Source organism: Pristiophorus japonicus, chromosome 11 (assembly GCF_044704955.1).
Source record: "Pristiophorus japonicus isolate sPriJap1 chromosome 11, sPriJap1.hap1, whole genome shotgun sequence".
NCBI classification, from domain to species: Eukaryota; Metazoa; Chordata; class Chondrichthyes; family Pristiophoridae; genus Pristiophorus; species Pristiophorus japonicus.
The window spans coordinates 211349057-211375367 of NC_091987.1; the positions used below are offsets into that span (position 1 = coordinate 211349057).

At 44.7% G+C, this 26311-nt stretch overlaps 1 protein-coding gene across 1 annotated transcript in view; it reads right to left on the reverse strand.

The window, feature by feature from the left end:
* drd2b (dopamine receptor D2b) overlaps positions 1 to 26012 on the reverse strand; it is a 149705-nt gene extending 123693 nt beyond the window's left edge. Inside the window, exon 1 of the mRNA XM_070893142.1 lies at positions 25962 to 26012. The gene's annotated coding sequence lies outside the window, so the exon portion shown is untranslated. The remainder of the gene's footprint in view (positions 1 to 25961) is intronic.
* Positions 26013 to 26311: the final 299 nt, after the last annotated feature.

A 26311-nucleotide genomic window follows, 5' to 3' on the forward strand; every position in this document is an offset into this window, starting at 1 on the left:
GGTCAGCCGACATGTCCATCCTCGCAGGGCACCACCTACCCTCGGCTAATTGGAAAACGAATAGATTCTTCATTGGCCAATTGGATGATTTTTGACTTTGATCAATCAGCTTTTTATCCCCCCACGTCCAATATTTTTATTACTTGAAACAAAAGTGTTCAAAGAAAATTTGAAAAGAACACAATTTTATAGTGCCCCAATGATTTTTCTCATGGGGTTACTCACAGCAGTTTTTTTTATTCATTCCTGGGATGTGGGTGTCGCTCGCAAGGCCTGCATTTGCCCGTCCCTAATTGCCCCTTGAGAAGGTGGTGGTGAGCTGCCTTCTTGAACCGCTGCAGTCCGTGTGGTGAAGGTGCTCCCACAGAGCTGTTAGGGAGGGAGTTCCAGGATTGTGACCCAGCGACGATGAAGGAACGGCCGATATATTTCCAAGTCAGGATGGTGTGTGACTTGGAGGGGAATGTGGAGGTGGTGGTGTTCCCATGGACCTGCTGCCCTTGTCCTTCTAGGCGGTCGAGGTCACAGGTTTGGGAGGTGCTGCCGAAGAAGCCTTGGCGAGTTGCTGCAGTGCATCTTGTAGATGGTGCACACTGCAGCCACGGTGCGCTGGTGGTGGAGGGAGTGAATGTTGATGTGACCCGCGGATTACTCTAAGTCCTGGAGGGTTGGCACACTTGATGTTTAGATATAGAGTGAAAAACATATGATCAAAATTCACGGTTATATTTCTGCAGCATCTGATGCCCATGTTTGGTATCACACGGAATGTGTTCGTGAAGGGTAAACTATCAGATGGGAAGCAGCAGTACGAATCTCTGAATGTGCTGTGAAATGTATCGTTACAAATATGTAGAAATTATATTTGCAGATGTTCCATCAAAACAAACAGAATGTACTTGAACAGATGAATTACTCATTAGGGTCACAAAGCTCTGGATCGCATTACATTACTATTTTTTCCACTTTTCTCCTCTCTTGAATGTGTTGACCCACAATGAATTCCACAGATGCTGACAGCCCTCTGTTACTTCCTGTAAGTAGCTATCTCCATGTCCGAACCTAGACAGCGAGTGATGGAAATATGGACCCATCACAGCCAAGATTGATCATATCTTCATCTGACATCCAAGCACATGCACGTCCTCAATAAAAACGGGGGATCAATTGAAATCTTCACGACTGAGATGCACAGATTGTTAGTCGGTAGGAGTATCAAGGGATGTGGATCAAGTGTAGTTGCGGTACCGATCGACCATGGTCTGACTGAATGACTGAAGGGGCTGAATGGCCGACTTCTGTTCTTAGCCCAGCAGGAGAGCTTTGGATACTTATTTTTCTTCCGGGCCAGAAACACTGATGCCGATACCTCGCGTGCCACCCAATGAGATCAGCCGGCTCAGCGTCAACTGCGAGTTGAACTGGAATCTTTCTGTTCCGTTTGGGTCCAGTTCCACACTGGGTGAACCACACCACAACTGCTCCATTGTGGACCTCCCGCACTTGTTCAAAATCTTCCTGTCTCACCAACTGTTCCCTGGCAGAGGCGGTGGGGAAAGCAGCTTGGTGTGAGGCCCGTTCCGTTGTCTTTCTTGACTCGGTTATTGGAAGGTGCAGTAAAGCAGCCCCCAAGGTGCGTCACTCTCCCAATATTCCCTCGCTCTAGGAAGCATCTAAACTCCACTTGCCCACTGCCCCACCTGCTCCAACACGGGCAGGATTACTTACCTGGCAGGGGAGTAACCATGATCAAGAATTTGCATTCTCCCAGGATGAGGCTAGCCCATTGCACTGCGGGGGTGCTGACGTGGGATACTCGACTGCAAAATTTATGGGCTGGATTTTCTGGTCCTTTGCGCTACAGGTTTCGCCCCGGAGCGGCGTGAAAAGCGGCGGTGACATCTCTTGCGCCCCGTCACGCTCCTCCGGTCGGGTTTTACGGTGGCGCGAAGCAGCACTACCGGGAAGAGCTGCGCTCCCAGTTGTGACACCTGTGCAAGTTTTGACTCTTGCCCGACCCATCCACCCGGAAGTGCGTCTGCAATGACCGTCAGGGAAATCAGAGCGGTCCAACCATGCCGGCGACGCAGAGGAAGGTAGTGTGCTGTAAAAGTAAGTGCGAGTGTTTTTAGCGTTTACATTTTTGTGCGTTTTGTGTTGCGTTGGCGTGGGCAATATTTTAGGAATGTTTTGCTGGTTGTTTTTAGGGTTCCCACCCCTCCCACTCCGCAGGCGTCTCTCACAGCACATTCGGCTCGGGAGTTTCCCATGCTTGCGCCAAGAGAGGTGTACAACACCTCCCCTAGTGCTGTGCCCCCTGACTTGGGGCCCAGATGCCCAAGCTTACATACTATACCGCAGACTATTCCCGGCCGGTAACTTTCCCGCCCCGCCTCCATTGTTGTCCCAAAAATAGAAAAGACTAAGATCCAGCCCTTTAAATTTAAGATGTGAGATGCATGTGTGAGCCATAGCATGCCGACATTTCAGCCATATTGCGATTGAATCCACCGTCTTCTTCAAAATGAATGTTGTTAATTCTGTAAAATGTCAGAAGATTGAATGCATGAGGAACTATTAGAGTGCCTGCATTGTATTCGTAAGTAGGATTGTACACCCTGTAAGAAATTTTGAATTGGAAGAAATTGTGAGTTGTAAAGAAATAATAGTCTTATAATAAAATATGGGTTTCTCTAGCTCAGCAGTTTGCCTGAGCTGATGTCACAGTACAAATCTAATCACGTCAGATAAAGATTACAAGGGCATAATGCAGAAACAGGTCTTTGTAAGAGGTCAAGCATGGAACCCTGTGATAAACAAACTGTCCAAGAGAAGGTAACCAGCGGTCTAAACAATATGGGATGGGGGAGCGTTTTCATCTGAAAGTTGAGACAAAGAACTTGACATACCATTGGGCACTGTGGTTTGGGAAAAGCCCTTGCAGGTTAGATAGCCCTGTCCATATTCCACCCCGGGCCCACCCCTAAAAAAAAGAATAAAAGAGAGATCTAAAGAGCCTTTAGCACAGACGGTGGAGGGAAGCGCTAATCGCACATGCCAGCCATCTGTCCGATCGGGATTGATACCAGCTGCTTGTCATGGTCGTATGTCGACTATGTCTATCCTGATTGTGTGTTGTAGTTGATTATCTTTGAGCTATCGCTCCTTAGTGAAATGACCTTTGACGCCTAAGACCCTTTTGGGTAATGACCAATGACTTCTAAGACCCTTTTGGGTAATCTGTGATCCAAATCTTACAATCCAGCCACTCATAAAAGGCTGAATCTCACCCATGAATCTGCAAAGGCTCGTTGTAGAAATGACAGTTATGGATGCAGCTTAAGTCTATTATCACTATGTCATTAGCACTGCATCACATTATTTCAGCGTGATAGAGATTCACAAAAAGTATTGCATTAAGTCCTTTAAAGAAGGAATCAGTCTGAGCTAATAGATAACAAGTGAAGCATTAAGATTGGAGACAGCCTGAAAGAGGCTGTATACTTGGAACAAAGTCTGCTCCAACTTTACTGCCAACTAACTAGATTTCTGTCTTAAGTAGTCACACATTATTATTATTAGTAGATATAAAAGACTCCTTGGCATTGTTCACTGATGATAAGGTGGTTGACTACATATTTAAATGGTGGCTTTTAAATATTAGAGGTTTATAAACACATTTTTTACATGTTTTTGATTGGTACGTCTTAAGTATGTCATGGGTCTTCATCATTCTTCAAAGGCAGTCCCTCGGAATCGAGGAAGACTTGCTTCCACTCCCAAAGTGAGTTCTCTGGTGGCTAAACAGTCCAATATGAGAGCCACAGACCCTGTCACAGGTGGGACAGACATTCGTCAAGGGAAGGGGTGGGTGGCGCTGGTTTACCGGGCGCTCCTTCCGCTGTCTGCGCTTGACCTCTTCACGCTCGCAGCATTGAGACGCGAAGAACTCAGCGCCCTCCCGGATGCACTTTCTCCACCTCGGGCGGTCTTCGGCCAGGGTCTCCCAGGTGTCAGTGGTGATGTCACATTTTACCAGGGAGGCTTTGAGGGTGTCCTTCTAACGTTTCTGCTGCCCGCCTTTGGCTCGTTTACCATGAAGGAGCTCCGCATAAGGCATTTGGTTAGGGAGTCTCGTATCTGGCATGCGAACTACGTGGCCTGCCCAGCGAAGCTGATCGAGTGCGGTCAGTGCTTCAATACTGGGGATGTTAGCCTGATCGAGGACACTGATGTTGGTGCGCCTGTCCTCCCAGGGGATTTGCAGGATCCTGCGGAGACATCGTTGGTGATATCTCTCCAGCGACTTGAGATGCCTTCTATACATTGTCCATGCCTCAGATCCATACAGGAGGGCGGGTATTACTACAGCCCTGTAGACCATGAGCTTGGTGGTAGATTTGAGGGCCTGGTCTTCAAACACTCTTTTCCTCAGACGGCCAAAGGCTATACTGGCACACTGGAGGCGATGTTGAATCTCCGCATCAATGTCTGCCTTTGTTGATAAGAGGCTCCCGAGATATGGGAAATGGTCCACGTTGTCGAGAGCTGCGCTGGGAATCCTGATGGTTGGAGGGCAATGCTGTGCGGCGATGACAGGCTGGTGAAGGACCGTTGTCTTACGGATGTTAACCATAAGGTCCATGCTTTCATATGCCTCAGTGAATACACTGACTATATCCTGGAGTCATGGGTAATACTGCATGGTTAGCACAGACCAATCAGAAAGCTAGCAGGAACTCTTCAATCAGACAGACAAAGAACAGGAGGAGGCCATTCAGTCCCTCGGGCCTGCTCCACCATTCAATTAGATCTTGGCTGGTCTGTACCAAAAATCCATTTATACGCCTAATTGCCATTTCATTATGAATATTCAACCCCCTCCCCTTTGTACCCACTTCCCAACTATTTGTGGCAGAGCCGACAGCTGATTCTGTCCTGCTCCCTGGAAATCTCGTCCTCTCTGCCTCTTCTGTTCTTTCTCCACCTCCCAATGTCCATGTTTTCTGCCGAACCTCCCAATCTCCCCCTTCCTGTCTCAGCCTCCCAGTGCCGCAGCTAGGAATGGGAATTTTATTGGGCCCCGATTTATGGTGGTTGGGCAATTTTATCGCACAATTATTTCAAGTCACCACTTTATTTTAAATCTGAGATTGATAGATTTTTGTTAACCAATGGTATTAAGAGGTATGGGGTATGGTAGCATAGTGGTTATGTTACTGGACTAGTAATCCAGAGGATATGAGTTCAAATCCCACTACACCAGCTGGGGCAATTTAAATGTAGTTAATTAAATAAAGCAGGAATAAAAAGCTACTATTAGTAATAGTGACCATGAAATGACTGTCTGCTCTCTCAGGTGGGTGTAAAAGATCCAATTGTATGATTCAAAGAAGAGAAGGGGAGTTTGCCCCAGTGTCCTGGCCAATATTTATCCCTCAATCAACATAACAAAAAAAAATGATCTAGTCATTTATCACATTGCTGTTTGTGGGAGCTTGCTGTGTGCAAATTGGCTGCCGTGATTCCTACATTACAACAATGGCTACACTTCAAAAGTACTTCATTGGCTGTAAAGCACTTTGAGATGCCTGGGGGTCATGAAAGGCGCTATATAAATGCAAGTCTTTCTTTTTTATTTATATATGTCCAAGTCTTATATCGCTAGATGTTTGGATACTAAGGGAATCAAGGGATGTGGGGATAAGGCGGGAAGGTGGAGTCGTGCTAGACGGTCGGGCATGATTTTATTGAATGGCGGAACAGGCTCAAAGGGCCGAATGGCCTACTCCTGCTCCTATTTCTTATGTTCGCCATTGGAAATTCCACTGGGAGGTCATAGAAAGAATCCAAGGTTTCCAAATCGGCATTGAGCCCAACTCGGGTAAATCCCTGCAGGGTGGGAACATCCATTGGCTGGTGAATCATTCACTGGGAGCTTGCTGAGGGGCTGCTCGGTCAAGTGCACAGGACTGAGAAGCTGCAGCTGACCCTTTCAGTGGCGTTTGTCAGTCATTTCAGAGCATGCTGTTCTGCAGCAGGGTGGCACCTGAAAGAGGTGACTAAAGCACAATAAACATCGGAAATGACTGACAAACGCCACTTTTAAGAAAAGAAAACATTTAATTCTTTTGCACGACAAAAAAATAAGTTGATTCAAATGTTGTTTACCTATCAGGGTGAAGGTGGATCTAACATTGTCCCATGTGAAGTTCGGAAACGTCAGCAGTGATCTGTGAATGAGTGAACACCAGGGGGCGCAAATAGCGCACCGGAACAGACAAGGAGCTGTTAGTATGTTTAACCTGTTCTCTTCAAGCAATTGGGCCTTTTTTGCACGTTTCCCAAAAGGAAGACTTGATTACTAATATTCTTGGGACCCGTTGCTAAAGCGGCAGCTCAGTGTCACACCTCAGCGCGGTCCGAGCTTGATTGCCTGGTCTTTGGTGCCACGGGTGAGCACGTTGCTGCCAGGTACGACAGAGCGATCGGGTGAAGCTCTATACCCGTGACTTCACCACACAACACGCTTCTGCGAGCTCTCAGTGCGTGATCCGGTCGATGTGGCCCACCTGCCCGGAGACTCGCTCGGTCCCGAGCTCGCTGGCCTGCATTGGCGCCTGGTCCGGGAACTCCTCGATTTTAAAATATTCATCCAAGGGTTCAAATCGCTCTGTGGCCACACCCTTCCCCAATCTCTGTAATCTCCTCCGGCCCTACAGCAACCCCGCCCACCCCGAGATATCTGCCATTCTCCAAATCTGGCTTGTTGCGCGTCCCCGATTTTAATCGCTCCACCATCGGCGGCCGTGGGACCTAAGCTCAGGAATTCCCTTCCTAACTCTCTCTGCCTCTCTCTCTCTCGCTGCTTTAAATCGCTCCTTAAAACCTACCTCTTTGACTAAGCTTTTGGTCATCTGTCCTGATATCTTTTTATGTGACTCAGTGTCAAACTTCTGTCCGTTCGAGCTCCTGTGGAGCGCCTTGGGACGTATTAATACGATAACGGCGCAATATAAATACAAGTTGTTGTTGTAGTAGGTCATCACTCCATTCATTTCTCAGTCATTTTCTTCCCCTACTTTAGCACCACACCTGCAGCATTCTCTGGGCCGCAATAAGCAGCAGGTGATCTTACCGCATCTTCATAGGCGGTCCCTTGAACGAGGATGGCTTGCTTCCACATGGGTTCGATGTTTCAATGAAGGACCCGATGTTCCAGTCCTGAACTCCAATTGAGGGGGTGAAAGATGCCTGTGGGTGGATTTCTTTAACGTGTGGTGACCGTTGCACACCAGCCACCACACGGGCTTGACAGAGCTCGGCCTTTGTCCAGTGGCAAGGGTTAACCAGGACGACTGGAGACCTGCTCTGCTGCACGGACCTAGTGCGCGCACACATCGCACAGTGTGGGCTGGCCCCGTGCTGCCCCTGGAGTCTTACTTATGATTGAAGTAAAGGAATAACGTTCGAAGCTCTCGGTGTACTTGTGTCTGTCCTCAGCTGGTTTTACAGCGAACGAGTACCATCGCCTGCAGTCGTGCTGTACTCCTGTAGTTATCGGCGCTCATTTATATAAAGCAGCCAATCTCTGGGAACCCAACAGCAAGACAAATCGTCATTTCCATGGTTCTCGGAAGCTGTTGTTAGGTGTCCAGTCCTAATTTAAAGAGCAGAACCAGACGACCTTTCCTTTAACAATGAGAATGGTTGGTCTCCAGCCTTAATTGACAGTGGTGGCATGAAGGAAGAATAAGTAAGGGCTTGTCAGGGGAGGTGGAAGGCACTGAGGTTGCAGTCGGGATCTGAAGCAACAGAGGTACCACTGACTGACTCGAGGTCTAAGCCAACAAGAAGCTCACTTTGTGCTTATTGTGGCCCAGAGATTGCTGTAGGTAGAGGAGGTGAGGCTAAAGTGGTGGAGGACAGTGATGAATAAATTAAGGGTACTGTAACATAGTGGTTGTGTTACAGGACTAATAATCCAGCGACGCGAGTTCAAATCCCACCACGGCAGCCGGGGGAATTTAAATTCAGTTAATTAAATAAATTTGCAATTAAAAAGCTAGTATCAATAATGGTGGCCATGAAGCTACCGGATTATCGTAAAAACCCATCTGGTTCACTAAGGTCCTTTAGGGAAGGAAATCTGCCGCCCTTACCCGGTCTGGCCGAGATGTGACTCCAGACCCACAGCAAAGTGGTTGACTCTTTACTGCCCTCTGAAACGGCCCAGCGAGACACTCAGTTGTACCAAACTGCTACGACAAAGTCAGCACTGTGGGAGCACCTTCACCACACGGACTGCAGCGGTTCAAGATGGCGGCTCACCACCTGCTCAAGGGCAATTAGGATTGGGCAACAAATGCCAGCCTTGCCGGCGCCGCCCACATCCCGTGAACAAATAAATGTAAAACAAAATGGATGAAGGGTTCCCATGGCTTAGTGAGTTGCCGAGCAACTTGGACCAAATCTGTGCAGCGTTAACAGGTGGCAACCAGAACCGTGATATGATGCTACGACTGAACACAGCACTCCCTGGGTGGGATGGAGGGAGGGAGGGGGCAGAAGTTTAGCCATTGTTCCCTGATCCCTATTCAGTGACCTTTTACAAGGTGTGCATGTGAAGGTGAGGCCGGGAAAAGGCTCAGCTGTGAGGTCCAGTCCTGTGGTCGAATAGCTTGCTGCCACTTCTTGCACGCACTTGAATGACGGCCACTTGAGAAGGATATGGGAAACCAACAGGGGGCTTGCCTGTCCTAGTGAGGGGTTTACACCTTCAGGAAAGGAAAACAAAAATAAAATACAGGTGGATTCTCTCTGATCCGGAACCCTCGGTACCTGGCCTGTTCTGGATAAGGGATTTTGCCGGACGAGGGATGGTCACGTTAAATTGGATGGTACAGGTACTGAGCAAGGGGATATCGGGGCTGTCTGGCTTGGGGTTGGGAGTGCGGCAGAGAGATCATGGTGGGGGGGGGGCGGGGGAGAGGTGCTGGATCGCGGGGTCAGGCCAGAGATTGCAGGAGTCGGCAACGAGGAAGGACTTCAATTTGTTCAATGTCGGAGTTCTGCGAATGCGCCACCCGGTGGACGGGAATGGTTCCGGATGAGGGGTAGTTCTGGATAAAGGAGTTCTGGATAAGGAGGGTTCAACCTGCAGTAGAGGCAGATTAAAAAGAATGGGATCCGTGACATGAGTTCGCACAGAGATCAAAGTTGATGAGGTCACATTCGCGCACTGCATGGCAGAGAGCACTGCTCTTGCACAGGAGAATGGGGCACTTAGATGAAGAGAGCCTGCCGTATCGCTAATATGGCCTGCTTGATACATCTGTGAGCGCTAGTCTGCATCTCAATGTTTTTTGTCATTTGTTTCTAAATTAATGGATAATTTCAACATGTATTTTCCTGCAAACTGCTCTGTGGTTCAATGTTAGATCATAGCGCTGTCTTTTCAAACCTGATTACGGGATTCAATTCAGCACAAGAGACAGGATGAATGTTTCCTGTCCTATAACCTACCTGAGTTCAAGCAGCCTTTAATTCAGCTCCCCACAGGCGTGTTTACAGCACAAAGCTATCGATGCATTAGGCACTAAATTATATTAATCAGGTCACCTTGCCTTGAAAGGTCACAGGAAGTGAAAGTGTAAGAATCCATAATGGGACATATGGCTGCAGCTGAGATTAAGCAGGTTCTGCTTTGATTAATCACCCGGACAGGATAAGAGTCTGAGGGGCTGTTCTTCTTGCCATGCTAGCATCCAGATCTCTCTCTCCGGCCGAAATCTAAAACAAATGGGTTACGGCCGCCATTAAATGAATGTAACCAGAAACTCACAACTTTCCTTGTCCTTCTCGCTCTCTTTCTCTCTTTCACCAATACTATTATAATCAGCGTTCCTCTTCAATTTGCTCCCTTTTCCCTCCTACTCTCCAAATAAATTCTTGTCTTTCTCACTCTTTCTCCTCTTTGCATCCTCAATGTGCCGGAATCAAGACTCATCGCATCGTCTTATACTCATTCCTTCCCAAGTCTTCAAAACTGTGGATCTGCTCAACACTTCTCGGTCTTCTCTTTCTCTTATAATCTACAAGGTTTAAAAACTCAAGCTTGGCATCACCTGACCATTACTTCTTCATTTCCCTAATCTTACCTCCTACTCTTTTAGAAATGCTTGTAAGAACATAAGAAATACGAGCAGGAATAGGCTATTCGGCCCCTCGAGCCTGCTCCACCATTCAGTAAGATCATGGCTGATCTTCTACCTCAACTCCACTTTCCCGCCCGATCCCCATATCCCTTGATTCTCTTAATATCCAAAAATCTATCGATCTCCGTCTTGAATATACTCAACGACTGATCCTTCACAGCCCTCTGGGGTAGAGAATTCCAAAGATTCACCACCCTCTGAATGAAGATGTTTCTCCTCATCTCAGTCCTAAATGGCCAACCCCTTATTCTGAGACTGTGACCCCTGGTTCTAGATTCCCCAGCCCGGGGGACACATCCTCCCTGCATCTAACCTGTCAAGCCCTGTAAGAATGTTACATCTTTCAATGAGATCACCTCTCATTCTTCTAAACTCTAGAGAATATAGGCCTAGTCAATGCAATCTCTCCTCATAGGACAATCCCCCATTCCAATCCCAGGAATCAGTCTGGTGAATCTTCGTTGCACTCCCTCTAAGACAAGTATATCCTTCCTTAGGTAAGGAGACCAAAACTGTATGCAGTACTCCAGGTGTAGACATAGAAACATAGAAAATAGGAGCAGTAGTAGGCCATTCGGCCCTTCGAGCCTGCACCGCCATTCAATATGATCATGGCTGATCCTCTATCTCACCAGGGCCCTATATAATTGCATTAAGACTTCTTTATTCTTATACTCAAATCCTTTTGTAATAAAGGCCAATAAGATTGAGTGGGTCGTGACCATTCCTGTTAATAAAAAGCTGCACCATCCTTAATTTGGGCATGACCAATGATGTAGTCACATGTATCTTCATACCGGACGATAATGCAAACAGTCACAAAAAAACAAAAACACTGTTTCTTTCTCTCCCTCTCTTGCACAAATCAAACACACACAACCATACATACTCCCACAGTGCAGTCACACACACACAACTGTATGCACTGCCTCACACACACATCAACAGCCCAATAATTTATAGCATGAGTTAATCCTACAGTGCATCTATCACTGGAACATTGGAACATTAGGGTAATGTATGCACCTGTGAGTATGCTCACAGGTTTTGTAGAGCTGTTGCCCTCACAACTTGAGCCTCCTCCGGGAAATCCTCTCCGTGTCTTTCAGTTCTGCACGCAGGGCATTCCTGTACGGGCTGCTCTTGCACACTCTCAATGTTGCCATCCTCGTCTGGCATCCGGACACGCCATGGCGCACCATCTTGCCGTTCGGAGGCGGTGGGGGTCCCCAATGGAGTGCTCTCCACGTGGGAGTCCTCCCTCTCTTTATTGGGGACTTGGCCTGGAGGGTGTTGCATGGAGCAGTCCTGTGCAATAAGTTTTTAAGTTCACGGGCTCCCAGGCTGCCTGTAATTTCTGCAGTCTGGAGGAGTCCGTGTTCTATGTTTTTATTGAGTGTGCGAGGTTGCAGTCCCTCTTCCAATATCTGAAGGGGCTGCTCCTCAAATTCTGGCTGCACTTCAGTCCCACACTCCTGATCTTTGAGCACCCTGTGCAGAGGGGAGAAGGCAGGTCGGAGGGCCTCCTTGTAGGACTGCTCCTGGGCCTGGCCAAGGGGGCCATCAGCCGGTCCAGGCAGCGGGCGGTCGAGGGGGTCGTTCAGCCCAACTGCCTGCCTCTCTTCCTTGGTTACATCCAGGCCAGGGTGTCCCTGGAGATGGAGCACGCGGTGTCCACCGGTACGCTCGCGGCCTTCCGCGAGAGGTGGGCGCCAGAGGGACTGGAGTGCATTATCATCCCCGGCAACCAAATTTTGATTTGATTTTAATGTTTAAAGTTTAATTTGTTTAAGTTATCGGTTTTAGTGCCCCCCTTCCCCTTTTTGCCAGGGGCACTTGTATAATTTGTGTTTCGAGTGCCCTCAAAAAAAACACAAAAAAACAAGGGGGCACTTGTTTGAAAGTGTTTGGAGTGTGCCCCCCCCCTTTAACCAGGGGGCACTGGAATAAAGTGCACAACTAAAATAGTTGTAGAGCTGTTGCATTGTGAGTGGCTTAGCCAGTCACGTGATGTTCACAAAACTCAATAAAACTCCAGCCTGTTGGGTCTAGGCCACCCATGATGAGGTATGCAGTTGTGAGCCTAGTGACTGAACTGGTAATGTGTAGTGTGATTGTTAAACTGTTGTTATTAAACCAACTAGTTCTTAACAGCAGTGCGTTGCTATGAATTCTTAAGCAAAGAACCCATGAAGCAAATACATTGCAATTAGGAACAGGAGTAGGCCATTTAGCCCCTCAGGTCTGCTCCGCCATTCAATTATATCGTGGCTGATCTGTACCTCAACTCTATTTTTCTGTCTTTGTTCAATGTCCCTTGATAACCTTACCTAACAAAAACCTAGCGATTTCAGTCCTGAAGGCTTCAATTGTCCCAGCATCCACGGCTTCTTTGAGGGAGAGGGTTCCAAATTTCCACTGCCCTTTGGGTAAAAAATTACTTCCTGATTTTGCTCCTGAACGGCCTAGCTATAATTTTAAGATGATGTCCCCTTGAACTTGATTCTCCCAGCAGAGGAAATAATTTCTCTGTATCTCCCCTATCAACTTCTTTTAACACTTCATACATCTCGCTCAGATCATCCTGAAATCTCTCATACTCAAGGGATAACAAACCAAGTTCATGCAACCCCTCCTCATCCTTCAACCTTCAAACCCCATGATCTGAATCTGCAGAAGAATGTTAAGATTTTCACCATGTAAAAATGATAGCTGCGTCACTGGTCAGTCCTATTGAATATTTCCAGATATCCCTGATGCTTTAGCATATCAGAACAAGAAGAGCTTTCATGTTCTCAGCATGTAGACCCTAATAAATATTCCAGTGCTGCACCACGCATTACGTTGCTGTGCATGTCTGGCTCACTGTCAGAAACACAACCAAGCTTTGAGTGGCCGTGGCTCAGTGGGGAGCACTTTCACTTCTGAGTTGTGGATTGAGGTCCCACTCCAGGGACTTGAGCACAAATTTAAGGCTGACACTCCAGTGCCGTGCTGAGGGAGTGCTGTGGTGTTACCTTCGGGTGAGACATTAAACCGAGGCCCCGTCTGCCCTCGCAGGGACGTAAAAGATCTCACGGTCACTATATCGAAAAAGAGCGGGGGACTTCTAACCACTGTACTGGCCAATACTGATCCCTTGACCAGCACCACAAAACAACCCAGATTATCCGTGGAGAGGGAAACAGAGTTAACGTTTCGAGTCGATGACCTTTTGTCAGATCATCAACTTGAAACAGATTCTCTCTCCACAGATGCGGTCTGATCTGCTGAGTATTTCCAGCAATTTTATGGTTTTATTTCAGATGTCCAGCGTCCACGGTATTTTTCTTTTATAACCCAGATTATCTGGTCATTGCTGTTTGTGGGAGCTTGCTGCGCACAAATTGGCTGCCGTGTTTCCTACATTACAACAGCGACTACACTCCAAAAGTACTCCATTGGCTATAAAATGCTTTGAGACGTCCTGAATTCATGAAGGGTGCTATATAAGTATTTGTCTTTTTTTAGTCATTTCTTCCTCCAGTTGTTCTTTGCAAATGTAAAGCCCCCACCAGCCCACCAGAGAGGATTAATAAACGATCTCCTAGTAAAGGATCCTCGAGGAATGAGTGACCATAACATGGTTGAATTTCAAATTCAGTTGGAGTGTAAGAAAGCTGGATTTCAATCCAGTGTCCTAAGCTTAAATAAAGGCGACTACAAAGGTATGAAGGCAGAGTTGGCTAAAGTGGACTGGGAAAATAGATTAAAGTATGTGACGATTGATGAGCAGTGGCAGACATTTAAGGAGATACTTCATAACTCGCAACAAAAATATATCCCAATGAGAAGGAGAGACTGTAAGAGAAGGGATAACTATCCGTGGCTAACCAAGGAAATAAGGGATGGTATCAATTGAAAACAAGGGCGTACAATGTGACTAAAACTAGAGGGAGGCCAGAGGATTGGGAACATTTTTAAAAGCCAGCAAAGAATGACTAAAAAAAAAATAAAGAGACAGAAGATAGATTATGAAAGTAAACTAGTACGAAATATAAAAACAGATAGTAAGAGTTTCTACAGGTACATAAAAAGGAAAAGAGTGGCGAAAGTAAATGTTGGTCCCCTAGAGAATGAGACTGGGGAATTAATAATGGGGATCAGGGAAATGGCAGAGATGTTGAACAAATATTTTGTATTGCTTTTCACGGTAGAAGACACTAAAAACATCCCAATAGTGGATAATCAAGGGGCTATAGGGAGGGAGTAACTTAATACAATCACTATCACTAAAGAATTAGTACTCGGTAAAATAATGTGTCTAACGGTGGACAAGTCCCCTGGACCTGATGGCTTACATCATAGGGTCTTAAAAGAAGTGGCTGCAGAGGTAGTGGATGCATTGGTTGTAATCTAACAAAATTCCCTGGATTATGGGGAGGTCCTAAAGGATTGGAAAACCACAAATGTAACGCCCCTATTTAAAAAAGGAGGCAGACAGACAGTAGGGAACTATAGACCAGTTAGCCTAACATCGGTCGCTGGGAAAATGCTGGAGTCCATTATTAAGGAAGTAATAGCAGGACATTTGGAAAAGCACAATTCAATCAAGCAGAGCCAGCATGGTTTTATGACAGGGAAATCATGTTTGACAAATTTGCTGGAGTTCTTTGATGATGTAACGAGCAGGGTGGATAAGGGGGAACCAGTGGATGTGGTTTATTTGGATTTCCAGAAGGCATTTGATAAGATGCCACATAAAAGGTTACTGCACAAGATAAATGTTCACGGTGTTGGGGGTAATATATTAGCATGGGTTGAGGATTGGCTAACTAACAGAAAACAGAGAGTGGGTCATTTTCCAGTTGGCAAACAGTGACTAGTGGGGTGCCGCAGGGATCGGTGCTGGGACCTTAACTATTTACAATCTATATTAATGGCTTGGATGACAGGGTTGACTTATTAGGATAGGTTGAGTAGGTTGGGCCTGTACTCATTGGCGTTCAGAAGAATGAGAGGTGATCGTATCGAAACATATAAGATAATGAGGGGGCTCGACAAGGTGGATGCAGCGAGGATATTTTCACTCATGGGGAAACTAAAACTAGGGGGCATAGTCTCAGAATGAGGGGCTACCCATTTAAAACTGAGATGAGGAGGAATTTCTTCTCTCAGAGGGTTGTAAATCTATGGAATTCTCTGCCCCAGAGAGCTGTAAAGGCTGGTTCATTGAATATATTTTAGGCAGATTTTTGAGCGATAAAGGAATAAATGACTATGGAGAGTGGCAGGGAAGTGGAACTGAGTCCATGCTAAGATCAGCCATGATCTTATTGAATGGCGGAGCAGGCTCAAGGGGCCAAATGGCCGACTCCTGCTCCTATTTCTTCTCTTCTTACGTTCTTATGTTCTCCGCCTGGTGAAAGTTAATCTTTCTCCTTGCAGCTGATATCACATCCAAGTTGTGTGTGAAAACAAAATCATCTCAGAATAATTTTTCGGGGATGATATAACTTATCTTGCCTTAGGCAGGACGGAATAATACTGAGATCTTCAAAGCAGTGTTATATGTAATGTTTGCTTCTTCGTTCATTCTGAATCTACATTAGTTATTCTTATGGACTAGATTATCTGCCCATTGACTATAAATTCTACACAAGTTTTGAAATTCGATACTGTTCAGTCCGAACAATTATTTTTTTTTCTTCCAAGAATTGATTTGTAAACATTTGAATTTTTTACCGTTGTGAAAAAAACCTCCAAACACAAATTTATTTTGCGACCATGTGATCTTCACACATAAAGCTTGCTTGGAATGTAAAAAATCTTATTCCATCCCAATCCCCACGGGAAGGTCAAATTCTGCAAAGTAATATCTTAAGATCCCGCTCTGTGTAATCTGCGGGGAATCAAAATATTTCCTACATGAGTCACTTAATACGATGTGAATGGAACATTTTATGTCAGTCACACAACGCACAGTGTTCAATTACCTTAGGAGCCGCTGTAAGATGATTAATTAGTTGGCTGTCTGCCAGGTCCATTATCTTTGTGGGTTTCACTCCTGGGTCTCTTTACCTAACTCACTGGTACATATAGATAGTAATTCATTCCCCCCAACCCCGCACGCCAACAACTTATTGCATTTGCAAAATGCTCATACAGGCTGGCCGATCGAAGAGTTTAAGATCAGAGCCCTCGTGTTCCCTAAACTACTTGCAGCATAAAGCAGGAGGAGGAGGACGAGTGATGGGCAGGCAGCTGGTGGGAATGGCTCTCTCAGTGACGTGCCAAAGAGAGCAGTGCAGCTTCATTTTAGGACAGAAGTAAGATGTAACAGAAAGCTGAAATCCCTGAGGCTGAAAGCAATCTTCACCCCGCCCTCCCCAATCTCCTGTGCTCACTGTGCTGTTTCCACTGCATCATCGCAGAATAGCTTCATGCAGAATATAACAAAACCTTGACCTGCCCTGAGGGCTCCACTGGTACGTACATTAGCCAGTAAGTCAATGACAGCAACTACACCTTGTATTTATATAGTGCCTTTAATGTAGTAGAACATTGCAAGGCGTTTCAGAGGAGGCATGAGACCAAATGACACCGAGCCACCTAAGGAGAAATTAGGGCAGGTGGCCAAAAGCTTGGTCAAAGAGGTAACACGAAAGACTTGCATTTATATAGTTCCTTTCACGACTACCGGATGTAGGTTTTAAGGAGCGACTTAAAGGAGGAGAGAGAGGCGGATAAGTTTAGGCAGGGAATTTCAGAGCTTAGGGGCTAGGCAACAGAAGGCACGGCCACCAATGGTGGAGTGATTATAATCAGGGTGCTCAAGAGGGAAGAATTAGAGGAGTGTAGATATCTCGCTGGGTTATGGGGCTGAAACAGAGAAACATAGAAAATAGTGCAGGAGTAGGCCATTCGGCCCTTCGAGCCTGCACTGCCATTCAATAAGATCATGGCTGATCATGCAACTTCAGTACCCCATTCCTGTTTTCTCTCCATACCCCTTGATCCCTTTAACCATAAGGGCCACATCTAACTCCCTTTTGAATATATCTAATGAATTGGCCTCAACAACTTTCTGTGGTAGAGAATTCCACAGGTTCACAATTCTCTGAGTGAAGAAGTTTCTCCTCATCTCGGTCCTAAATGGCTTACCCCTTACCCTTAGACTGTGACCCCTGTACTGGACTTCCCCAATATCAGGAACATTCTTCCTGCATCCACCCTGTCCAATCCAGTCAGAATTTTATATGTTTCTATGAGATCCTCTCTCATTCTTCTAAATTCCAGTGAATATAAGCCAAGTCGATCCAGTCTTTCTTCATATGTCAGTCCTGCCATCCTGGGAATCAGTCTGGTGAACCTTTGCTGCACTCCCTCAATAGCAAGAATGTCCTTCCTCAGATTAGGAGACCAAAATGGTACACAATATTTAAGGTGTGGCCTCACCAAGTCCCTCTACAACTGCAGTTATCATGGGTGACTTTAATATGCATATAGATTGGGCTAACCAAACTGGAAACAATACGGTGGAAGAGGATTTCCTGGAGTGCATAAGGGATGGTTTTCTAGACCAATATGTCGAGGAACCAACTAGGGGGGAGGCCATCTTAGACTGGGTGTTCTATAATGAGAGAGGATTAATTAGCAATCTCGTTGTGCGAGGCCCCTTGGGGAAGAGTGACCATAATATGGTGGAATTCTACATTAGGATGGAGAATGAAACAGTTAATTCAGAGACCATGGTCCAGAACTTAAAGAAGGGTAACTTTGAAGGTATGAGGCGTGAATTGCCTAGGATAGATTGGCGAATGATACTGAAGGGGTTGACTGTGGATGGGCAATAGCAGACATTTAGAGACCGCATGGATGAACTACAACAATTGTACATCCCTGTCTGGCATAAAAATAAAAAATGGAAGGTGGCTCAACCGTGGCTATCAAGGGAAATCAGGATTAGTATTAAAGCCAAGGAAGTGGCATACCCGGGGACTGGGAGAAATTTAGAACTCAGCAGAGGAGGACAAAGGGTTTGATTAGGGCAGGGAAAATAGAGTACAAGAGGAAGCTTGCAGGGAACATTAAAAACGGACTGCAAAAGCTTCTATAGATATGTAAAGAGAAAAAGGTTAGTAAAGACAAATGTAGGTCCCCTGCAGTCAGAATCAGGGGAAATCATAACAGGGAACAAAGAAATGGCAGACCAATTGAACAAGTACTTTGGTTCGGTATTCACTAAGGAGGACACAAACAACCTTCCGGATACAAAAGGGGTCAGAGGGTCTGGTAAGAAGGAGGAACTGAGGGAAATCCTTATTAGTAGGGAAATTGTGTTGGGGAAATTGATGGGATTGAAGATCGATAAATCCCCAGGGCCTGATGGACTGCATCCCAGAGTACTTAATGAGGTGGCCTAGGAAATAGCGGATGCATTGACAGTCATTTTCCAACATTCCATAGACTCTGGATTAGTTCCTATGGTAGCCAATGTAACCCCACTTTTTAAAAAAGTAGGGAGAGAGAAAACAGGGAATTATCGGTAGTGGGTAAAATGATGGAATCAATTATTAAGGATGTCATAGCAGCGCATTTGGAAAGAGGTGACATGATAGGTCCAAGTCAGCATGGATTTGTGAAAGGGAAATCATGCTTGACAAATCTTCTGGAATTTTTTGAGGATGTTTCCAGTAGAGTGGACAAGGGAGAACCAGTTGATGTGATGTATTTGGACTTCCAGAAGGTTTTCTACAAGATCCCACACAAGAGATTAATGTGCAAAGTTAAAGCACATGGGATTGGGGGTAGTGTGCTGACATGGATTGAGAACTGGTTGTCAGACAGGAAGCAAAGAGTAGGAGTAAATGGGTACTTTTCAGAATGGCAGGCAGTGACTAGTGGGGTACCACAAGGTTCTGTGCTGGGGCCCCAGCTGTTTACATTGTACATTAATGATTTAGACGAGGGGATTAAATGTAGTATCTCCAAATTTGTGGATGACACTAAGTTGGGTGGCAGTGTGAGCTGCGAGGAGGATGCTATGAGGCTGCAGAGTGACTTGGATAGGTTAGGTGAGTGGGCAAATGCATGGCAGATGAAGTATAATGTGGATAAATGTGAGTTTATCCACTTTGGTTGTAAAAACAGAGAGACAGACTATTATCTGAATGGTGACAGATTAGGAAAAGGGAAGGTGCAATGAGACCTGGGTGTCATGGTACATCAGTCATTGAAGGTTGGCATGCAGGTACAGCAGGCAGTTAAGAAAGAAAATGGCATGTTGGCCTTCATAGCGTGGGGATTTGAGTACAGGGGCAGGGAGATGTTACTATAGTTGTACAGGGCCTTGGTGAGGCCACACCTGGAGTATTGTGTACAGTTTTGGTCTCCTAACTTGAGGAAGGACATTCTTGCTATTGAGGGAGTGCAACGAAGGTTCACCAGACTGATTCCTGGATTGGGGGGACTGACATATCAAGAAAGACTGGATCAACTGGGCTTGTATTCACTGGAGTTCAAAAGAATGAGAGGGGATCTCATAGAAACGTTTAAAATTCTGATGGGTTTAGACAGGTTAGATGCAGGAAGAATGTTCCCAATGTTGGGGAAATCCAGAACCAGGGGTCACAGTCTAAGGATAAGGGGTAAGCCATTTAGGACTGAGATGAGGAGAAACTTCTTCACCCAGAGAGTGGTGAACCTGTGGAATTCTCTACCACAGAAAGTTGTTGAGGCCAATTCACTAAATATATTCATAAAAGGAGTTAGATGTAGTCCTTACTACTCGGGGGATCAAGGGGTATGGCGAGAAAGCAGGAATAGGGTACTGAAGTTGCATGTTCAGCCATGAACTCATTGAATGGCGGTGCAGGCTCGAAGGGCCGAATGGCCTACTCCTGCACCTATTTTCTATGTTTCTATGTTTCTATGCAGTAAGACCTCCCTGCTCCTATACACAAATCCTCTTGTTATGAAGGTGATTACAGAGATAGAGAGGGGCGAGGTCATGCAGGGATTTGAAAACAACATGCTTTCTGCACCAAACAATGCTTAAACAAATACCACTTTCATCTGAAATATGCTGAATAGAGAGAAAGAGGCCGGTAGGAAGTTAGATATGCAGTAGTATATAGTTCCATATGCAAATACAAAGCTTAAATCTAACGTACAAGTCACTTGAATTTACAAGTCACACTCTTTTTAAAGCTGCCTTTTTAACAAACTCACTGCAAAGTGCATTGATTTATAAGCCACACCCCCAATAGTTAGTGGTCATAAAATGGACATGAAACTGCAGTCTGTGCACAAGATGCGACGGTAGATACTGACACTAGACAGAGTAATATTGATATTCCTGCCTATGTCCTGATAGATGAAAATTGTTACCAGTGTACTTATTTTGATTCTAATGCAGAAATCCCACCTCCCCCCCCCCCTCACCCCGCGACACCCCCACAATATTTGCTGATGCTCCCGATAGGTTGAGGGAGGTCTGCAGACCGAACAAGAGATTGACAAGCACATCTTTTCAGCAACAGCACATGGGTATCCAAATTCAGCCCGCAGTATAAACAGGACAAATGTGGAACATGGAAACTGTGTCAGTGCAGGGTAGCTTTCACTGCTGATGGTTGAAAGATAGATTTGAGTAATAATGAGCCTTTTGGTTTGCTAGAATTTTCAAGATTTTTGTTCTCGGGATGTGGATGACACTGGCAACACTGTCATTTATTGCCTATGAGAGAAGTAAGAGTCAACTGTGTAGCATGTTACGTACGAATCACAGGGAGCCCAGACCTGATAGGGATCACAGGTTTCCTTCCCTGAAGGGCAGTGATGAACCGACTGGGTTTTGACAACAATCTGTGGTTATGCTTTACGGTTATTTTATCTGGTGCCAGCCCACAGATTTACAACATTCAATTTTCCAATTTGCCATGGGGGGATTTGGACTCACAGCGTCAAAGATTGCTAGTCTATTCCCATTGCCTTTAGACCACTGCACCCATCTCAACGAGCACCCCCAAAATAGATTAACTGGTCATTCATCTCTAAGCTGTTTGTGGGATCTTGCTGTGTGCAAGATGCTAGTTTTGCTTCCATAATAAGAACCATTGTGCTTTGAAGTAATTCATTGCATGTAAACGTGTTTGAGATGTTTTTCAATGATGTGATACGATACCATCTAAATGTAAATCGTTCTTTTAAACCAAGAGCTTAGAAAATATCTCAGGCGGAATCGCTGGCTTGGCTGTCTTTACATTATTAATGTTCATAAACAGCCTGTGCTCTGGAGTTTAGCAGAACGAGAATCTTATAAAATATACACGATTCTGAGGGGGATTGACAGGGTAGATGCTGAGAGGTTGTTTCCTCTGGCTGGGGAGTCTAGAACTCGGAGGCACAGTCTCATGATAAGCAGTCGACCATTTAAGACTGAGATGAAGAGGAATTTCTTCACACAGAGGGTTGTGAATCTTTGAAATTCTCTACCCCAAAGGGCTCCGGATGCTGAATATATTCAAGACTGAGATCGACAGATTTTTAGATTCATGGGGAATCAAGGGATATGGGGATTGGGTAACCAAGTGGAGTTGAGGTCGAAGATCAGCCAAGATCTTATTGAATGGTGGAGCAGGCATACCTACTCCTGCTCCTAATTCTTATATTTTTAAAAGCTGACAAGATAATCGGTTCTTCACTAAATTTTAAAGATACAGAGAACTTCATTAACGCCTGGCCAGCTGAAGCAGTCTATCATGTTGCTATGTTTCCAACTGATCGTGTGACAAGGGGTCGCACTGGTTATTGGGGCTACCCCATTAAATAAACAGTATGGGCCATGTCTTTCCTTGTGTTGCATCATGAAGCAAAAGGAAAAGGCTGTCCGACAGATCAAATTCTGAAGCGCTTGACTCTCGATTAGAATGCTCCAGTTTCCAGCCCTGGGGCTGCTTCAGATGGCTGAGTCTCATCTGTTCTGAGCTTGGCTACTTGATGTAATGCCATGTGGAAGTGGGGCATTACATCTTAGGATGTAAGGGGAATGGGGAGAGAGCAACTGGCATAGCCTCTCCAGACAGTACTGAATTGTGACCCTGTTTTAGATCACATGCGAGCATCTGGATTATTTGTGGCTTGAGGAAGTCGCTTGCCAATGAGAATTGTCTGAAAGGTTTAATTGGAGAGTGGAAAGCAATTAAATATATGTACTCCGGAGCGCTCTGTATTAACTTGCTAATAATATATATTTATTGAAAAACCTGCTTTGTGCGCTAAAGATTATTCATGATGGAATAGGCTTTCGATATCATGCACAGCATCCATACAGTGTAACTTTTATACAAGGGTATAAGCAGACTAAATGAGAAGCTTAGTTCTGAATATATTTAATGGTAGATACGTACCACAAAATCTATAAGGTAAACTACACCAATCTTTAAGTCACACACTTATATTACTGTGACCATTTAGTAATGGTCAAAAAATAACTAGGAGTGGGCGTCGTGTTTAAGTTGCTTTTCTATATTTAGAAGGCATCAAAGTGTACATGAATATGAGACTCATATACTGTATCTTATGTTTACCCCTCAGGCTGAATATGGGAATCAGTTCTAATACAATTTGTTTAACATCACAGCATCTCAGTCTCAGAACCATGCACAGTGCTGAAAATCCAATCAATGTGTACATGTATATATGCAGAGACAGCATACCATAATATCCAGTGTAAATATCACAGCTCTATATATAACCCATATATGGTTGCACTTTAAAATACATTATGAGTCGACGAGTGTAAATTGCTGTCTTACATTTAAAGTACATCGAGCATGGGTGGTAATGTGACTTGTCCTCTGGCAATTACAGTAGATTGAGAGATAATAGAGGTAATTACTCTATATTTTACGTTTTGTGACCTAAGTCTTGAATGCATAGTGTAACCTCTACGTAAGTGTAAGAATATGAAAACTGGTAAATAATATTTAGTACAATACAGAAAATATAGAGCAGGGCAGGTACGTGAAAGAATTATGGGTTGTTATACCACTTTAGAGCTCACAGGGTCTTCAGAGTTCACTGAAACTTTCCTCGTTGAATTTTTCAAAGCCCCTGGAATGGAGTCTTGCCACTCTTGTTTGGGTGTTCCTTTGTTTCTCTCGCTCGTTCTCTCTCTCTTTCTCTCTCACTCTCTTTGTCCCTCAATATATGATTTTCTCACCAAGTTTTAGCTGGGGAAGTATCAAAAACCAAAATAAATAGGTCCAAAATCTCATTGTTAGCATTATACTGTGTATCGAATGAAAGCACATATAGTGACAGAGAGAGAAAAATTAAACTCAACTGGAGTCGTAATTATAGGCTCTCACAGAAAAAAAGATAATTGAACGAGGAACAACCAACAATGGATATTCAATCAGACTAATTGATCTTCTAGATGCACTTTTGCATAACTCTAGAAAACACAGTAAGACATTTCACAAATGATCCATGTTGTATTCCCAAACTGGCTTCTTGGGAATTCAGACATCAGTTCCCAATTTCTACTGGCTTGACTATATCTGCCATTAATGATACAGTGAGACAAAAACCCTGAGCTGAAGCTGAGAATCCGACTATGTTGCTGCACTGATAATACTCTCATCCAGTTTCTACGTAACTGGCTCCCTAGTTGACTGCTTAGGAACAGGTGCAGCTAGAATGTAGCATTCTGTGATAGCATTGCATAAAGATTTCCATGATAAAATTCATTTAGAGAATATACCAGAGTCAACCAATATTATTTATACAACACAACACATTTTGATGCAGATAAACACACATTCCTAATGGTAAACCATTCAAAATAAGAATCCATTCACTATATTACTGTTGATTAGTGCAGGCAGACTTCAGTATAGTACAGCATAAGGCAGTGTTTTCTTATAACACATCATTTATCTTATCGAACATTGTTCAAGATTAAGTCCTATATCTGATGAAAAATTCCATGAATTAATATTTAATCCCACTGGTTCCATACACTACTAAAGTACCTACCCTTACAGGTCCTAGTCTTTACATCTGTGTATGCTATCTGAATAAGATCATTCTTTTTGCATCATTGAATGTTTGGATTAAAGAAGGATAGTTTTATCTGAAAATGCCTGGAGGAAGACTTTCATTGTGTGAAGACTCCTCTATCACCAATGGTCCATTGAGCACTGACTGTTTCCATCAACAGGATGGGATTTGGAACCCATCCACCTCACTGAGTGGAAACGTACACTCACAAGGCAAAGATGTGCTCACTAACATCATAAGATCTGATCCACCAAGCTGGTCTGTATCCTAACAACAGAATCCATTCTCCAGTGAATCTTGCCTCTCTTGTGAGTGTCATGTACCTGAGCTATGGTGCTTCCTATTCATACTCCACTAGCATTCTAGGTCAAAAATCTTCCCTTCTAAAAAGGACAAATGTGGAACCCAAAAGTTGGAAAGTTTGTTGTGAAAAGAAAGCAGCCATCAATTCTATATTTCCACATCTTAGCATTATTATCTGTAAAAGGACTGATAGCCATAGCCAATATGGAACATCCCAGTGTATAATGTGCAATGGATAGGTGAGAGAACTGGACAACACTCTCCTAGAGCTGTGTTAAGAAGTTCTTGTCTACCTAGATGTACACGTGTCTGTGTTTAAACACATTTTATGCACAGAATTGCAAATATAAGGTGGAAATCTCCAACTCTGATCATTTTACTGAGAGCTGATTTCTGTGACTTACTTTACATGGCTTACTACAGTATATTTCCCATCCGCTCCCCATTGGTTTTTTATTCATTCAACACACCTCTGCCTGTGTGTACATAACTGTGTGTGTTAATAATTGTGTGAATTGTCAGTGTGAGCATATTCTCTGTGCATGAATATGGCTGTGTGTGTGTGAGAGAGAAGCGGCTGTATTGCTGCGTGAGATTGTTGGTAAGTGTGTGTGTTAACTGTGCTTGTATGAAAGAGAACGATTTGAAAGAAGAATATAAATGGTTGAGTGTTCATTATACTTCAATCAGCTTTGCAGACAGCACTTTCAGCTTATTATCCCGCAAGTTATTTATGATTGCAACTAGCAGTATGAATTACTCTACAGGATACAATATTTCAACACTTTCAGCTTTCAGAAATAAACAAAAAGCGCTCTCACTTTTTAAAGACAATCTTCAAGGTAAGTCGCTCTCATCTTCAGAGTTCTGCTTAAATGGAAAATCAAGTGGCTGTCGGAGAGATGTTTTCTGGTGTGAATAATCCCTTTGCTCGTTGCGGACTGTACTCGCGTTTAAAAGAAAATGAAACGCCAAGCCATCAAAAGAATCATCCGAGAAATTAATTGGATCATACAGTCGCAGCCTTGTTGAACCAGTATAAACATGTCCTTGCATTCTCAACCAGCAACGAGGAAAGCTGTTAAGATGTAGTGCGCTTGCTTAAAACAAGCCCTATGCTTAACACTGGGACGTGTCCGGGTCCTTTATCGGCGCTTAACTGACTCGGCAACTAAAATATCGCTTATAAATCCTAGTTTCTGTGTAAATCGATGTTAATCCTGTGAAAGTTATACCAGAGCTATTACTTTGAGCAAACCCGTATCCTACTTTGACGCGGCCACTATTTGTCGACAGAAAAGTTTGTTTAATCTGTGCAATTAATTGTTTTTCATCCCCCACCCCACAAAAGACAAATGCAGGAACCGCTTTGACGTAGAATTTGTATCTTACCTTATCGAGCCATAAAATGTCCAAATTCGCTTCCAAATTGGCTGCAAAAAAAAAGTCCTCGTTCCCCTGCTGGTAAAATCCAAGCACAGATTTGGGCTAAATAAAAGAGAACGAGGGAAGGGACACACACACACACACACAAAAGTCTGTTTCAGCAAAGGTGCAGCTCAGGAGGGAAGGGGGGAGAGGCACTTGGCCATGGCTGGATGAGCCGGCAGCAGCACCCAGTGGCTCCTCTCCCTCTGTTGGGAGGTGTTGGAGAAGTGCTGGGGAGATCAGCACCAGCCCCGGTGGACAGCTCCCAGCGTCTGCGGCGCTCCTGCGCTGGTGACACGCCTCAGCAAGCCCGG